Genomic DNA, 17928 nt, shown 5'->3' on the forward strand with positions numbered 1-17928 from the left:
AAAAAAAAAAAAAAAAAGAGTATAACAGGGAGCCAGATGCATCAATTGGTAAATAAGGACAACTACAAACTGAAAAGAGGAAATATGTAATGTAGGTACAGAACTTCCAAGTGGAGAGGAAGTCAAGATGATTTTGATATAGAACAGACTACTTAAATCTGGGAAGAAAATAATAAATCACAGGCTAACCTCAAAATAATAAAATAATAAATCACAGGCTAACTTAATACACTTTGTCATCAAAATAATAAAGAGGAAAGGCACAGATATTTAGCAAATACTAAAACAATAGCAATGAAGGAAATGATTTTTTTAAAAAAATTCATAAGCAAAATGAGCTCAGCACAGAAAATTATATGAGACGAAGAAATCAGCACTACCACAAAAAAAGTAACAAAATGGCAACAATAGATTCACACTTGTCAATAATTACACTGAATGTAAATGTGTTAAATGCACAAATCTAGAGACAGAGAGTTGCACAGTGAATGAGAAAACATGACCCATCAACATACTGTCTATAAGAGACACATTTTAGACACAAACACAAAAATAGACTAGAAATCAAAGGTTGAAAAATATATATCAAGCAAATGGTAATCTACAAAAAGCAGTAGTGGCAATATTAATTTCTGAAAATACAGACTTTAAGACAAAAACTACCAGAAGAGACATGGAAGGACATTATGATTCAATGACATAATGAGTAAAGTGTCAATTAAACAAGGGGACAAAATCATAATAAATATCTACACACCCAATGAAAGAGTCCCAAAACACATAAATCAAACTTTAACAGAATTGAAAAGACAAATAGATAACTCCACAGTAATAGAAGGAGAATTTGATATGCCACTTTCAATAGAACAACTAGAAAGAAATTCAACAAAGACACAGAAAAACTAAACAATAATCAACCAACTTGACGTTAATGACATAGACAGAGCCTTCACCCAACAACAACACAATTCACTTTCTTTTCCAGTGCACATGGAACATTCTTCAGAATTGACTGTATGTTAGGCCACAAAGCAAATCTCAATAAATTTAAAAACATCAAAATATTGCAAAATATTTTTTCAGATAACAATGCAATAAAATTGGAAATCAACAATAAGAAAAACAAGGAAAAATAAGAAAACTGAATAATAATATCATCCTTAAAAACTACTGCGTAATGAAAAAAATTAAAGAAAAAATGAAATTAAAAAATTCCTTCACTCAAACAAAAGTGAAAAAACAACGTATCAAAATCTTTAGGACACAGCAAAAGCAGTGTTCAGAGAGCCATTAATAGACATAAATGCACACACCAAAAAAGAAAAGCGAGCCAAAATCAATACCTTAACCCTACGTCTCAAATAATTAGAGGAAAAAAAAAAAAAAAACCCTATAGCCAGCAGAAGAAAAGAAATAATAAAGATTCAAGCAGAAATAAATGAAACAAAGAAACAAAAGAAAGAATCAAAAAGACTTAGAAGTTGGCCTTTTGAAATGATTAATAAAATTGGCAAACCACTGGCAAATTTAACACAGAAAAAGGAGAACATGCAAATAACACAAATAAGAAATGAGATGGGCACCATCACAACAGACCAACCAAAATAAAAAGGGTAATATCAGGAGCTCTGGTGGCATAGTGCCTAAGGCATTTGACTGCTAACCAGAAGGCTGGTGGTTCAAACCCCCCAGCCACTCCTTGGAAGGAAGGTTAGGCAAGCTACTTCTGTATTGATACCACCTTGGGGGGCCACTATGAGCCAGACCTGACTCGATGGCAGTGAGTTTGTTTTTTGGTTTGTATACGTAGAAAACCCCAGAGATTCAGCAAGGAAATGACTAGAACTAGTTGAAAGATTCAGTATAGTGGCAGAATACAAGATCAACATACAAAAATTGGTTGGGTTTGTAGATCACAGATGGGCTGTGCCTGGAGGTGGAGGGGAAGATGGTCAGTAAGATGGAGGGTAACACTGATGAGTCGCTCATTGGTGGAAATGCCTCAGCTGAAGGCCCTGATGGTGAAGAAACTGAAAGCACAGTAATCACCATATTGATATTATCATGAACCGTCACTTGCAGGAAACCAGCTAGAATTATATCAAAGATTACATTAAATCAATCAAAGGAACACTTGAAGAACAGAGACCAGAAACAGTAAAACGTTTTATGACAGGGACTACAGAACAAATCAAGCACATCCTTGCTAATTTCAAAAATTACCAGTTCTTTACTGGTAAAAACTTGAATCTAGATGGTGTGGTTGCTCTGCTGGACTACCGTGGGGGATGGTGTGAGCCTGTATATAATTTTCTTCAAGGATGGTTTAGAGATGAAGAAACGTTAACAATCTGGCAGTTGTTTGAATCTATCACCTGTCATCTTACCTGGCTGCTGCTTTTCATCCACACAACACAACAGTGGGACTGATGTTATCTTGTTGATCTTGATTTATTTGGAGTGGAGGCTCTGGTGACATAGTGCCTAAGGTATTTGACTGCTAACCAGAAGGCTGGTGGTTCAAACCCACCAGCCACTCCCTGGAAGGAAGACTGGGCAATCTACTTCTGTAGTGGTACTGCCTCGGAAACCCAAGGAGGGGGTCACTATGAGTCAGATCCGACTCAACGGCAGTGGTTGAGTTTGCATTTAAGGGAAAAAAACATGTTGTATAGGTTGTCTAAAAATAAAATGCATTTAAACTAAAAAAAAAAAAAAAAAAAAAGAAGATCATTTGGATTCTTCTGCATCAGCAAAGAGATCTCTGAAAAGGGAATAAGGATATAATAAATACTATTTACAATAGGTTCCAAAAAGATAAAATACTTAGGAATGAAGCTTACCAGGGACACAAAAGACCTATACAAAGAAAATCAGAAAACATTACTGTAAGAAACTATAAAAGATCTACATAAATGGAAGAACATAGCATGCTCCTGGATAGGCAGACTGAACATTGTGAAAATGTCAATACTACCTAAAACAATCTATAGACTTAATACAATCCCAATCCAGATTCCATCAGCATTCTTTGAAGACATGAGAAAAGAAATCACAAATTTTATATGGAAAGGAAAGAGATCTCAGATAAGCAAAGCACTACTGTTTGTTTGTTTTGAAAAAAAAACAAAGTAGGCAGGCTCTTGCTCCCTGATGACAAAACCTACTATTCGACTAATACTACATTAGTCAAACAGTGAAACAGAATTGAGAATCCAGAAATAGATCTACCCACTTATGGTCAGCTAATCTTTGACAAAGTGCCAAAATCCATTAAGTGAGGACGAGACAGTCTCTTTAACAAATGGTGCTGGCAAAACTGGGATATTCATTTGCAGAAAAATGAAACTAGATCTAGATCTCACACAATACACATAAACTAACTTCAGATGGCTCAAAGATTTAAATGTAAAATCATAAGTATAAAGTTCATCAAAGAAAAAATAGGAGTAAACTTAGGGGACCTAATTTATGGCATAAATAGACTATCAAACATAGCTAAATATGCACAAACAGCAGAAGATAAACTAGATGACTGGGATCTTCTGAAAATTAAATCCATATGCACATCAAAGACTTCTTCAAAAGAGTAGAAAGAGAACGTATTGATTGGGAGAAAATATTTGGCAACAACATATCCAACAAGTGACTTATCTCTAAAATGTATAGAAAATTCCAACAACTCAATATCAAAAAGACAAACAATCTAATTTTAAAAATGGGCAGAAGACATGAACAGACATTTCACCAAAGAAGATATTCAGGCAGGAGCTCTGGTGGCATAGTGCCTAAGGCACTTGACTGCTAACCAGAAGGCTAGTGGGTCAAACCCACCAGCCACTCCTTGGAAGGAAGATGGGGCAATCTACTTCCGTAGTGATACCGCCTCAGAAACCCAAGGAGGGGTCGCTATGAGTTGGGGCCAACTCAACGGCACATAACAACAACAACAATCACATGAATAAATGCTTATAATCATTACCTGTTTTGGTTACCTAGTGCTGCTCTGACAAGAAATATACCACAAATGGGATGGCCTTAACAAACAGGAGTTTATCCTTACAATTTGGAGGCTTTAAGTCTGAGTTCAAATGACAGGCTCTAGGGGCTGGGTGAAAGCCTCTTGCTCCGGGCCCACTGAAGCTAGAGGCATCTCTTCACTCAGAGAGCTGCTGGCTGCTGAAGCTACCAAGCCCGAGGTCGACAAATAAAATGGCACAGCCCCGTTGTTACCAAATGACACAGCAGGCCATTAATTCAAGTCCATTGGAAGTCCCAAGGTCAACAGAGCATGGCAGGCTGCTGAACAGTGACACGGCTACATGCAGGGTTCAAGCATACCATATGCTAGAGACCGTTCCCCAAGTCTTCTCCTTATATAGAAGAAGCAGACCACATCCCTAAGGTGGCTACTCAGCTGCTCACAGTAGATCCCACCATGGAGTTGACTACCAGTCTCATCATGGGGAATACTACATTCAGCTGCCCAGCAACTCAACCAGGCCCAGCCAAGCTGACACAGAAACATAACTACCACATTACTCATCAGAGATACAAATCAAAACAACAATGAGATATCTCACCCCAGCAATAATAGCAAAGTTCAACAAGACAGAAAATAACAAGTGCTGGCAATGCTGTGGAGAGATTGGAATCTTCGTACACTGATGGTGGGACTGTAAAATGGTACAGCCGCTGTGGAAAATGGTATGGCACTTCCTTAAAAAGATGGAAATAGAAATACCATTAGATCCAGCAATTCCACTGCTAGGTATATAGCCTAAAGAAGTGAGAGCCAGGATACTAATAGATAAATGCACACCCATGATCACTGCAGCACTGTTCACAATAGCAAAGAGATGGAAACAACCTAACTGCCCATCAGCAGATGAATAGATAACCAAACTATGGTACATACACACAATCAAATACTGTGTAACATGAAGGAATTATGAGAAGTCTGTGAAACACCTCATAAGTGGATAAACTTGGAGGACATTATGCCGAATGAAATTAGTCAATCACAGAAATATAGATATTGTATGAGTGCACTGTTACAAAAAGGCAAGGAAATGTTTATACACAGAAGGAAACTGTTGGTTAAAAGGGTTGAGAAGGGAAGTGAGGGAAAATTACTAACTTGGTAAGAGTTACATATTGATTTCAATGAAGGAAAAGACCCTATACCAAAAGTGAGTGACCAGCACAACACTAAGGAAAAGAAAGACAAAGAGAGTTGCACAAGAGGTACAGACAACAAAGGTAAATACTTTTACATACATGATACTACATTATCACTAATAAACATTATTATGTGGGTGGATACATAGGCAGACAGGCCAAATGATCAGGTATGTCTAGGCAAAAGGAAATATACCCATGACCATATATGTCTGGCAGATATTTCTACATATATATTTGCATTTGCTATAAGAATGTCCATATATATAATAGAGCTGACAGGGGGCAAAGTTATGATAACTTCTTAGTCACAGCCAAACACTTTGAAGGATTGAATCACTGGACCTGTGAGCCATGGTCATAGGGGACATCAAGTTCAATTGGCATAAACACATTATTCTACATCCTACTTTGGGGAGTAGCGACTGGGTTAAAAGATTGCAAGTGGCTATCTAAGATGCAACAATTGGTCTCTCCCCAACTGGAGCAAAGAAGAGTAAGGAAAATCAAAGAAGCACAGAAATTATTAGGACCAGGGGAACCTGAGCCTACATGACCCTGAGACAAGAAGAACTAGATGGTGCCTGGCTATCACTGCCAACCACTTGGAAAGGGATCAAAATAGGAGATCCTGGATAGAGTGGGAGGAAAATGTGGTGTGAAACTCAAAATCATTAAAAAAAAACCTAGGCTTACTGGTCTGGTAGAGACTGGTGAAACTCCAGAGACTATGGTCCCTAGTCACCCTTTGGGCCTGGAATGGAACTCACTCCTTCAAGATGAATAATTACACCAGGTAGATACACTCCTTAGAACAATCAACCATGAGAGATCAGAAGGGCAGCATTTGTGCAGGAAGACAGTGCAGAGGGCAGGATTGCATAGGAAAGAAGGACACAGGGAAAAGGTCACCACAGGGAGGAAGTAGAAAGATAGCTGTTATATTATGGGAATTGCTATCAATGTCACAAAACAAAATGTGTATGAACTGATGAATGGAAAAGGAATATGCTCTGTAAACTTTCACCCAAATAGTAATTTAAAATAATAATAATAATTCCCATGTTATAGACTTGGAAACCTGGACAGGAGGAGTTGAGCTACCTGCCCAAGACTCTAGACTAGATCTTCTGACTAGGTACTTTGTCACCTTTCCCAACACCATGATTTAAGAAAAGTGCTCTTAGGAAGCTCCCAGTCACAGGGAGGAGACATAACTTGCCAACCAAAAAACTCATCATGAAAGCAGTCTAAGACTCATGCAGAAATGAAAAAGACTGTGGTTAAGACTGCAGGAGGTCAGAAGAGAGATTTGGAGGAATAAGAAGAGCTTCTCTTTGAGATCTGGAACTGCACCATGCTCCATGTCCCAGGACCTATATTCTTAGCCATTATCTCTCTGATTATCGCATCTCACTCTTTCCAGTTTCTCCTCCTGGAATTCTACTTGACATATGTTGGACCTTCTGTTTCTATTCTCCATAGTTCTCTAACACTCTTTCCTATTTTCCACTTAGTTTTTTATTTGTCCTTCATTTTGGGTAAATTCTTAGATTTTACTTTCCAGCTCTGTTAACTCATTGAGTTTTAAAAGTATTATTATTTTTTATTTTAGACATTCTACAGTCTGGCTTTTTGAAATCTGAAATGCAAGAATTCTAGCCTATTTTGATGCAACAAATCCTGAATGGTTAATTCCAGGCTTTCTAGGTAAAGAGCAGGGCAGATGCTTCCAGACCCTAGCAGCCAGGACTCCAGGTCCCCTCCAATAAAAACCAAAATCCCAAAAACCAAAGCCATTGCCACTGAGTCAATTCTGACTTATGGCAACCCTGTGGTGCAGAGCAGAACCATGCTCCACAGGGTTTTCATGACTGAAAGCAGATCACAAGGCCTTTCTTCCAAAGTGCCTTTGGGTGGATTAAAACCACCCACCTTTCAGTTAATACCTGAGAACTTAACCATTCGTGCCACTCAGTCTCTTTTAATAACCCAAGCCATAAAAATTCTCTTTGTGTACCTCAAAGCAAAATAGCTAAAGGAACAGAAGTGAAGTTAAGGAGGTATAAGAAAATATTAAGGAAAACCATTAATTAATATTTAAAAAAATATTATTCCAGTATCCTGCCATATAAAGTAGATACTACTGTTATCATAATCATGATGATAATGATTATCCTGCCAACTTTTGGCATAACCTTGGGAACATCCCCGTCCAATTCTCACTGCAAGAACCAGATGCATATGAAGATTGATGTGTTTCCTCCTCAGTCCCTGAAGCTTCCCCTTCCCCACAATCTTCTTCTTCCCCTTTTCCTGGTCCTGTGAAAGTTCTGGGATGGCAAAAACCTGAGCCTCAATAGCAGCAGAACAATGACAGCAGGAGGCCCTGAGCGAGGCCGTGAGAACCACACGAGGTTAAGGGTAGAGGAATAGGAAAAGGGGGTGAAAAGGAGGAGACACAACAGCTGGTGAAGCAGACACATCCGCCCCCAGCCTGCCCTGGAAGCCCTGCTTGGCAATGGGTGGAAATCAGGCTGTTTCTCTTGGATAGACCCTCCTGGGCCACTCCTTCATTCAACAGCTATTTACTGGACACCTACTAGCTGCCAGGCCCTGTGCCAGGAACAGCCTTACCCCTCGGGACTGTCCCATCAACTCTGCAAAACACATTCATGGCTGTTGCTTCTCGCCACAGTCCTATGTGGTAGGAAGGTCTGAGATCAACACCCCTTCTTGACAAACCAGAAAGTAACACTCAAAAGGTAGCATGATTTCTGCAAAGGTACATGGCAGAGTGGTCTTGGATTCCATAAACAGTGTGCTCTCCTCTGCCTCTTCACCCAAGGAATAAATCCTCTGGATAGCTTGCCTGAGGCAGTTAAAAGAGATTAATTTGCCACCTTCTCTCACCCCCACATTTTACTTAAAGCCTCACTTTGTGGCCTCCAATCTGCTGGGGAAACAGCCCTGATTGTGGACAGTTGTGTTGGAAGCCTCCATGGTCTGTAAGTTAATCATCACTTTTTTATGTCTTCCCCTTGCGGCGATAGATGAATTTAAAAAAAAAAATTTAAAGAGGACAAAAAAAGCCCCAAATCCATCTGAATTTTCAGGGATAGGTCATTGGGAACATTTTCCCTTCTTTGCTGAAGGGGAGAAAAGGTCTGAAAAGTCCAATGAACAATTTCTTTCAGAAACTGCAAGCCACAAGCTTGTTTATCAGGCTTCATGACTTGGTGACTGGGTTTGTGTTGGACTCCAATCACTTTGCTGCTTGTCTGGATGTCACAGGGTGTGTAAAGTAGACCCTAAATTTTTTATTTCCTCCTGGTAGAGCAAGCTCCAAAACAGATACAGGACTTCACTGTTTTTGCTACAATTCCACATGAACTGTTTCAGACTCGTTACTTCACATCATCGTCCACCCTGCTCAAGGCCAGTGCATTACGAAGCAAGGACACCACATGCTTGCCTGGAATACACACAACATGGGACATGAGCACACATGATTCACACATATCTATCTATTCTATATATTTACTATATACAATATGCACACTGCACATACCCCCCCACACACACACACACACCGCTGACACCGAACACAAACACAATTCTAGGTTATACAGACATACCTATTGCATACCACACACACATATTCACTAAATGCATGTACATCTTAATGCCTTAATTATACATAAACATATAGCTTGTGCTTCAACATGTACTATGCACATCCTCTCACTCAAACATGTGCACAAATATACACATATTTCATAAATATAATTTATTTTCTGACTACAGTTCTTCTGAAGATTTGGTTTCTGTTTAAAGTATATGACTCATCAGGTCTCTGGATGGTGCAAATGGGTTGTACTCATCTACTAATCTAAATGTTGGCAGCTTGAACCCATCCAGAAGTACTGCAGAAGAAAGGCCTGGCAATCTGCTTTCATACAGATTGTAGCCAAGAAAACCCTATGGAGTAGTTCTACTCTGCAACACATGGGGCCACTATGCGTCAGAATTGACTCAAGGGCAATGAGTTTGGTTATTTTGATTTTCTCATCAACCTTTCTTGATTTATTTTCTTTCTTGACAATGTTGTTGTCATGTGCCGTTGAGTTGGACCTGACTCATAGTGACCCCTCCTTGGGTTTCTGAGGTGGTATCATTACAGAAGTAGATTGCCCAACCTTCCTTCCGAAGAGTGGCTGGTGGGTTTGAACCATCAGCCTTCTGGTTAGCAGTCAAATGCCTTAGGCACTATGCTACCAGAGCTCCTTTCTTGATAATACTTAGCAATTTTTCCTTTCAGGAAAAACAAACAAATAGAAGCAACAACAGCAAAAACTCTTTCTTTCTTATTGTTGTTAGGTGCCGTCGAGTCCTCTACAACTCATAGTGACCCCATGCACAGCAGAATGAAACACTGCCCTATCCTGCACCAGCTACATGATCCCTGCTATCCTTGAGCCTATCATCACAGCCACCGTGTCAATCCATCTCATTGAAGGCCTTCCCCTCTTTCGTCGACCTTCCACCTTACTAAGCATGACATCCTTCTCCAGGGAATGGTCCCTTCTGACAACATGACCAAAATAGGTGAGACAAAGTCTGGCCATTCTTGCTTCCAAGGAGCATTCTGGCTGTACTTCCTCCAGGACAGATCTGTTAGTTCTTTTGACAGTCCATGGTACCCTCAGCATTCTTTGCCAGCACCACAACTCAAAAGCATCTACTCTTCTTCGGTCTTCCTTATTCATTGTTCAGCTCTCACATGCATACGAAGTGATTGGAAATATCATGGCTTGTGTCAGGCGTACCTTAGCCCCCAAGGAGACATCCTTGCTCCTTAGCACTTGAAACAGTTCCTTCACAGTTGACTTTCCCAGTGCTACACATTGTCTAATGTCCTGACTGCTGCTTCCATTGGCATCGACTGTAGAACCAAGCAATGTGAATTCTTTGACAACCTCAATCTTCTCTCCATTTATTGTGATGCTTTCTTATTAGCTATAAATAAATACAGCTAGGTACAAACTTCTCAAACTGTCAGAAAAATAAATGAACCAGGAACTCAGATTGGGGGTGTTTGCCCGCTCTCTTGCTTCTTATGAAACTGTGGCTGTGATTTTGTCTACACAAAGCCAGACTTCAAGTTCTTGGAGACATCTGCCTGCTATCTAGATGTTTGACACTGGGGAACACACATAAGGATCCCCACAAATACTGGAAAAACCACTTATTTCAGAAGATTGATCCATCCCTTCATCCCCCTGCCCATTATTAGAACACAAGATGTCATCAACAGTGTTATGAAGATGGCAGATCCATCTTCCCTTACGAGGCTATAGCAGGCATGACTAATTGATCACAGAATCTGTCCCTTTGAGCCAGACTTGGCTTCACAATCCATTTAGCCCTCTAGCCTCACAAATTAATCAGATCCCATAGAACCTAATCCTCTCATTTTGTGGGTGAAAAATCTGAAGCCCAGAGAGAGGCTGTGACTTGTGTGAGGTCACACAGCATAATTCAAGTGGCTCAGCCAAAATGAGGTGAACCTCACAGAGTCCTCTGTGCTCCACAGGTGTGGCCTGAATGTGGACACAGGTCTTCCTAGGGGCTGAAGAAGAGGAACCAGGCCAGGTTTAGGGCTCCTGAGGAATGCTGAGTCCTTGTCTGGCCTAAGCCCAGCCCTCTCTGACCGGGGCAGAGTGTCCCTTCCATCTTAGATACAGCTCCCCTGACCCTACATCCCTGGACCTCTGGCTCCAGAATCAAGACAGGGAGTGGAGGACTTTGAAGGGTTCATATATGTCATCCCTTTGTAGAGTTCTTCTCTCCCTTCTGGCTCAGACTTCCCCTTCTCCCAGCCTCACAGGGACTTACCAAGTGTCACTCCCCATAACTGCCTCACCTCATAGGCAAATGCTTGTCCATAGGCTGACACTCACTGACCTCTTTACTGGGCAGCAGGTACAACTAAACCAGAGGTACTTCTGATCGCCATGCCTTTGCTCATGCCAGGCCTCTGCCAAGATTGCTTTTTCCACCTGCTTCCCATCCATCCTTCAAGGGCCATCTCAAATGTCACCCTGCCTCACCCCTCAACACATAGAAGCACCTCTCTAAACCACCAGAACTGAGTTTCTGGGCATTTCTCACAACCCTGATCAAGCCCTGCATCAGTTAGTGGTGTCTGGTTTTCCTTCCCTAAGTGCAGTGGTTTTTGAATATCTAATAACCACAGTTCCGTTCTCCAGGAGCCCCACTCACCCAGCCCCATAGCCCCTGGAATTGGGTCTCTTTTGGGAAGGCTTGCGGTTCAAACCTATCAGCCATTCCTCGGAAGGAAGATGGGGCAATTTACTTCCGTAGTGATACTGCCTCGGAAACCCAAGGAGGGGTCGCTATGAGTCAGGTCTAACTCGACGGCACATAACAACAACAAACTCATCCCTACTGAAAGCTCTTTGATCAGCCTCACTGAGTCTCCTTTGTTCCCAGCTCCTGGCATGATGCAGGTGCTAAGGACACATTTGTTGGTGGCCCACCAAGGGATGCATAGGTGATGGAGAACTGCCCTCCAGGGATTCCTGGCCAGTCCTGTTCCCCTGCACCTAAGGCAGATCCTGGGGAATGCTCCCACGGACTCACTGCTTGGAGTCCAGGCACGCCCTCCTGGAGCAACCCTGTCCCTCAGGGCAACAGCTGCTGTAGGCAGCGCTAATAGGGGACACTGGAAGGGCCAGCTGGACACAATATCCCCACCTGTGCTGTTGCTTCCAGCCCAGGGTGGGCATTGAGGCTGCCAGGGACATTCTTTCCAGGGGCACACAGCTGCTGAGAGAGCTGCAGGGTGGCAGGGGTTTGTGAGGCCCCACATCTGAGTCACATCACACCCAGACAGATGCTTAGACAGAGAGATGTACCATCATGCGTGCTCACCACACACCCTTGCAGATCTCCCATCAGACAACATACTGCACTGGGCAAATCTGCTGCAAAAGACCTCACACCACACAATGGTACTCCACACCACCTCCTCCACCAGGAGTTTGGGCAAATCCTGCACTGGAAACAGTTGATGTTTCTTTAGACAGTGAAGGAAAAAAATGCAGCAATCCAAGGAAATAAAGGAAACACTATGCCTTTGCCAGTGGGAAAAGACCTAGATCCTATTGTTTCCATCTTGGCTCAGATCCGAGGACTTTATGGGTAGCCTTTATCTTCACTACAGAGCTCTGGTAGCACAGTGCCTAAGGCATCTGACTGCTAATCAGAAGGTTGGTGGTTTAAACTCACCAGCCACTCTGTGGAAGGAAGACTGGGCAATCTACTTCCATAAAAGATTTACCACCTGGAAAACCCAATGGGGGTCCACTTGATGGCAGTGGGTTTTTTTTAATTTATTTTATTTTTATCATCCCTGGACCCCAAGAGCCCAAAGCTCAACCACGAGTGGCCATGTGATGGACATGATGGAAAAATGGGAGGCTGGGATCTGGGAAGCTCAGGTGCTGCAGGCTCAGCTAGGATCAGCTGGGTGAACTTGAGCAAATCACTTGATTTTTTATAGACTCCGTCCCTCTGGAAAAGACCTCTCCAACATCCTTTCAGCTTTGAAATTATAAGTGGGGAAGGGGCAAGGTAAGAAGCGGGAGCAGGGGGAGGGGAGCTTAAAAATGAGGACCCTGACTATGGAGTTTGGGAATCAGAGTGCATCATAGATAACTCACAACCAATGGGATGGAGCTAGGGAAGAGGCTGTAGTGTGATAGAGGAGAGGGCAGCAACTTTCCAGTTCCAGGCCATTGGGACCTCTGAGAACAAACTGCACAGGGAGTTCAGGCCTCTTCTTCCTCCACTTCCTGCAGGAGACCTTCCCTGCCCTGCCCCACCCCTCCCCTCCAGCACCAGCTTGGATGAGCTACTCTATTGGTACTTCCAGCTGCCAAGTCTCTGTCTGAACTGGATTCGGGGGCTTGGCATGATGACACAGTGAGATAATAAGTGGAAAAGGCCAACAGTATTGTAAACCATCCTTACATCTATACTACACATCTCTGTTGGTCTGCCCCAGTCCAAAGCTGAGGTAGAACATATCTGCTTTGTTCATTTTTCTGCACTAAATGCCCCAGTCCACCATTTGTCTGTCAGTTTCTCATATTGTGGTGGCTTGCATGTTGCTATAAGGCTAGAGGCTATGCCACTGGTACTTCAAATACCAGCAGGATCACCCATGGTAGACAGGTTTCCACAATCAGCACCAATGGACACAACAGTCAAGACATCAGACAACATATTGCACTGGGCAAATCTGCTGCAAAAGACCTCTTTAAAGTGCTGAAGAACAAAGATATCTCTTTGAAGACTAAGGTGTGCTTGACCCAAGCCATGGTATTTTCAATCACCTCATATGTATGTAAGAGCTGGACAATGAATAAGGAAAACCGAAGAAGAGTTGATGCTTTTGAATTGTGGTATTGACGAAGAACACTGGAAGTAGCATGGACTGCCAGAAGAACTAATAAATCTGTCCTGGACGAAGTGCAGCCAGAATGCTCCTTGGAAGCAAGAATGGCCGGACTTTGTCTCACGTACTTTGGTCGTGTTGTCAGAAGGGACCATTCCCTGGAGAAGGATATCATGCTTGGCTAAGTGGAGGGTCAATGAAAAGGGGAAGACCCTCAATGAGATGAATTGACACTGGCTACAACGATGGGGTCAGGTATAGCAAGGATTGTGAGGCTGGCACAGGACCAGGCAGTGTTTCATTTTGTTGTACATAGGGTATCTATGAGTTGGAGATGACCCAACAGCACCTAACAACAACAACAACAAATGCCCCAGTGCTGGCCACACAGTAGGTGTGGAAGGGAACTTCCTGTCAAGGCCTGTTCCAGAGTGTACTTTGGCAGAGGAGCTACATGGGAGGCCTTTGGTCTGTCAGGCCTCTGCTTTCCCAGGCTGGCTTTCCCCCATCTAACCACTTACCACTCCTTGTGTTCCCCATGAACAAGTCAGGGTGGTAGGACCACTCCAGATCTCCTTGCCTGGCTCAGTCTATTGGTTTGCTGGCTGGAGACCTTCAATGTCTGAGCCTCAGTCCAAGTTCTTTGTATTGGAATCCCAGAGACCAACCCCTCACCTCCCCACACCCCACCTTTCATACCCCTACCCCCATCCTGTACCTACCTTGATGAGTACTGATGGGTATCTTCCTCTCATTTGGTCCAGTTGCCCAGGGGATAAAGCTGGAAACACTATGGGGTAGTTCTATTCTGTTCTGTAGGGTGGCTATGGGCTAAAATGGACTCAATGGCAATAGGTTTGGTTTGGTTGTATTTTGGGGAGCCTTGTTGTTGTTGTTGTTGTTAGGTGCCATCGAGTCGTCTATGCCTCATAGCGACCCCATTCACAGCAGAACAAAACACTGCCCAATCCCATGCCAGCTCCACGATCCCGGCTAGACTTGAGCCCATCATCACAGCCACTGTGTCAATCCATCTCGTTGAAGGCCTCCCCCTCTTTCATTGACTCTCCACCCTACCAAGCATGACATCCTTCTCCAGGGAATGGTCCCTTCTGACAACATGACCAAAATAGGTGACGAAGTCTGGCCATTCTCGCTTCCAAGGAGCATTTTGGGTGCACTTCCTCCAGGACAGATCTGTTAGTTCTTTTAGCAGTCCACGGTACTTTCAGCATTCTCTGCCAGCACCACAACTCAAAAGCATCAACTCTTCTTTGGTCTTCCTTATTCATTGTCCAGCTCTCACATGCATACGAGGTGATTGGAAATATCATGGCTTGTGTCAGGCGCACCTTAGTCCTCAAGGAGACATCCTTGCTCCTCAGCACTTGAAACAGTTCCTTTGCAGTTCACTTTCCCAATGCTACACGTCGTCTAATGCCCTGACTGCTGTTTCCATTGGCATCGATTGTAGAACCAAGCAACGTGAATTCTTTGACAACCTCAATCTTCTCTCCATTTATTGTGATGCTGCTCATTGGTCCAGTTGTGATTAATCATTAGTCATTAGGAAAAATGACAATTAGTCATTGTTGTTGTTATCTGCCATCGAGTTGGACCCCTCCTTGAGTTTCCGATGCAGTATCACTACGGAAGTAGATTGCCCCATCTTCCTTCCGAGGAGTGACTGGTGGGTTTGAACCGCCAGCCTTCTGGTTAGCAGTCAAGTGCCTTAGGCACTATGCTACCAGAGCTCCTCATTAGTCATTAGGGAAATGCAAATCAAAATAGTAATGAGATATCACTTCACACACACTGCCATAGCTATTATCAGAAAAATGGAAAATAATAGGTGTTGGTGAGGATGTGGAGAAATTGGAAGCCTCATATATTGCTGGTGGAAATTTAAAATGGTGCAGATACGGGAAAACAGCATGACAATTGCTCTAAAGGTTGAACATAGAATTACCATGGTTGGTTGGTGGTTGTCTGCCATCAAGTCGGACCCGACTCATAGCGACCCCTCCTTGGGTTTCCAAAGCAATATCACTACGGAAGTAGATTGCCCCACCTAGCAATTCCACTCCTAGGTATATATCCAAAAGACTTGAAAGTCGGGACTCAAACAAATATTTGTATACCAGTGTTCACAGAACCTCTGTCCACAATAGGTAGAAGGTAGAATCCATCCAAGTGACCATCAACAGATGAACATATAAACAAAATGTAGTATATCCATACAATAGAATAGTATTCAGCCGTAAAGAGGAATGAAGTTCTGATATATGCTACAGCATGGATGACTCTTGAAATGTTATGGTGAGTGAACTAAGTCAGACACAAAAGGACAAATATTGTAGGATCCCACTTATACGAAACACCTAGAACAGGCAAATGCCTAGAGAGAAAGTAGATCAGTGGTTACCAGAGGCTGGGGATCAGGGGGATTATTGTAAAAAAAAAGAATGAATTATGAATTATGAAGTTTTTCCTTTGGGGAACCATCTTTAGATTGATGCCTGTTAGGTATTTGGTTTTCCATAAGGAAACACTGACAGTATAACATCTACCACTTAAATTTTTTATGATCTCTTTTATCAGGGAAAAAAAACGTCTTTTGTATAAGCTAGCTTTCATTACATAAAACCTGCCCCCAAACTTAGTGAATTTATTCACTTATAATCCTGTAGGTCAATAATCTGGGCTGGCTCAGCTGGGTGAGTCTTGTGCTGGTCTCACCTGGACTCACTCATGTAGCAACGTGGCTGTTTGGTCTAGGATGGCCTCACTCGCATGGCTGGGGTTTGAAACTGGCTGTGCTGTGGTAATAGGGGGACTTAGCCACATGTCTCCAGCAGGCTAACCTGGGCTTATTCATGTAGTGGGCCATAACAAGTTCCCTAAGTGCAGCAGAACAGGTCAAGAAGCTCTTTTCAAGCCTCTGTTTTCTTTATGTTTGCTAGGAGTTCTGGTGGCGTAGTGCGTAAAGCATTTGGCTGCTAACCAGAAGGTTGGGAGCTTAAACCCACCAACTGCTCTGTGGGAGGAAGATGAGGCAATCTACTTCTGTAAATATTTACGGCCTTGGAAACTCGATGAGGGTCACGATGAGTAGGCATCTACTCGATGGCAGCGGGTTTTTGTTTTTGTTTTTTTTCTTTCCTACTTTACCAAGCATGATCTCCATCTCCAGGGACTAGTTCCTTCTGATAACATGACCAATGTATGAGAGAAGAAGTCTGGCCATTCTCTGTTCCAGGGAGCATTCCGGCTGCACTTTTTCGAAATAGTTTTTTTGTTCTTCTGGAAGTCCGTGTTCTTTTCAGTATTCTTTGCCAATGCCACAATTCAAATGCATCAGTTCTTCAGCCTTCCTTATTCATTGTCCAGCTTTCACATGCATATGAGGCTACTGAAAATACCATGGCTTGGGTCAGGAGCACCTTAATCTTTAAAGGACATTGTGCCTTTAATACTTTAAACAAGTCTTCTGCGGCAGATTCACCCAGTGCAATAGTTGTCAAATTTCTTGACCGCTGCTGCTTCCATGAGCATTGGTTGTGGATCAAAATAAGATGAAATCTCTGACAATTTCAATCTTTTCTCCCTTTTCCAGGTTAAATTCTCAAATTTCTTCAATTGTTTCCATTTTTTTCCCCCCCTCATTTATACTTTCTTCTGTTTTATCATGTCCTTCTGGACACACTACATTTTTTTCAGTCTTTCAAAATGTGGTACCAACTTGGTTTTCTCATCCATGTACAATTGAGCTATTTCTTATCTTTATACTATGATTTCTATGTACTTTGAATCCCTTTCAAAGAATACTATTCAGTATAAATCCTACCTTTTATGTTAGCTTAAAATAAGATACACTGACTCTCACCAAGGAAGAGCTCACTAGGGAAGTCTTAGATGTCTTAGAGTTTTGCAACCTGCTTTTTTACGTTTCATACATTTTTAACATAATTGCAGGCTAATCAATACAGATCTACCTCGTTTTTTTCTCTCTCTCTCTTTTATGGTAAAACTTAAGAAAGTATTCTATTGATGTATATCTTACATATAACAAAATGCAAAGTTATTAAGTATATGGTGTACAAAATTTTTACATATGTATCTCACTGCCATTGAGTCAATTCCAACTCATAGCACCCCTTTAGGACAGAGTAGAACTGCTTCCAAGGCTATACGTCCTTTTGAAAGCTAACTGCCTCATCTTCTCCCACAGAGCAACTGGGAGGTTCAAACTGCTAACCTTC

Source organism: Orycteropus afer, unplaced genomic scaffold (genome assembly GCF_000298275.1).
Source record: "Orycteropus afer afer isolate SDZICR_OR568_19922 unplaced genomic scaffold, OryAfe1.0 scaffold00124, whole genome shotgun sequence".
Taxonomy (NCBI): Eukaryota; Metazoa; Chordata; class Mammalia; order Tubulidentata; family Orycteropodidae; genus Orycteropus; species Orycteropus afer.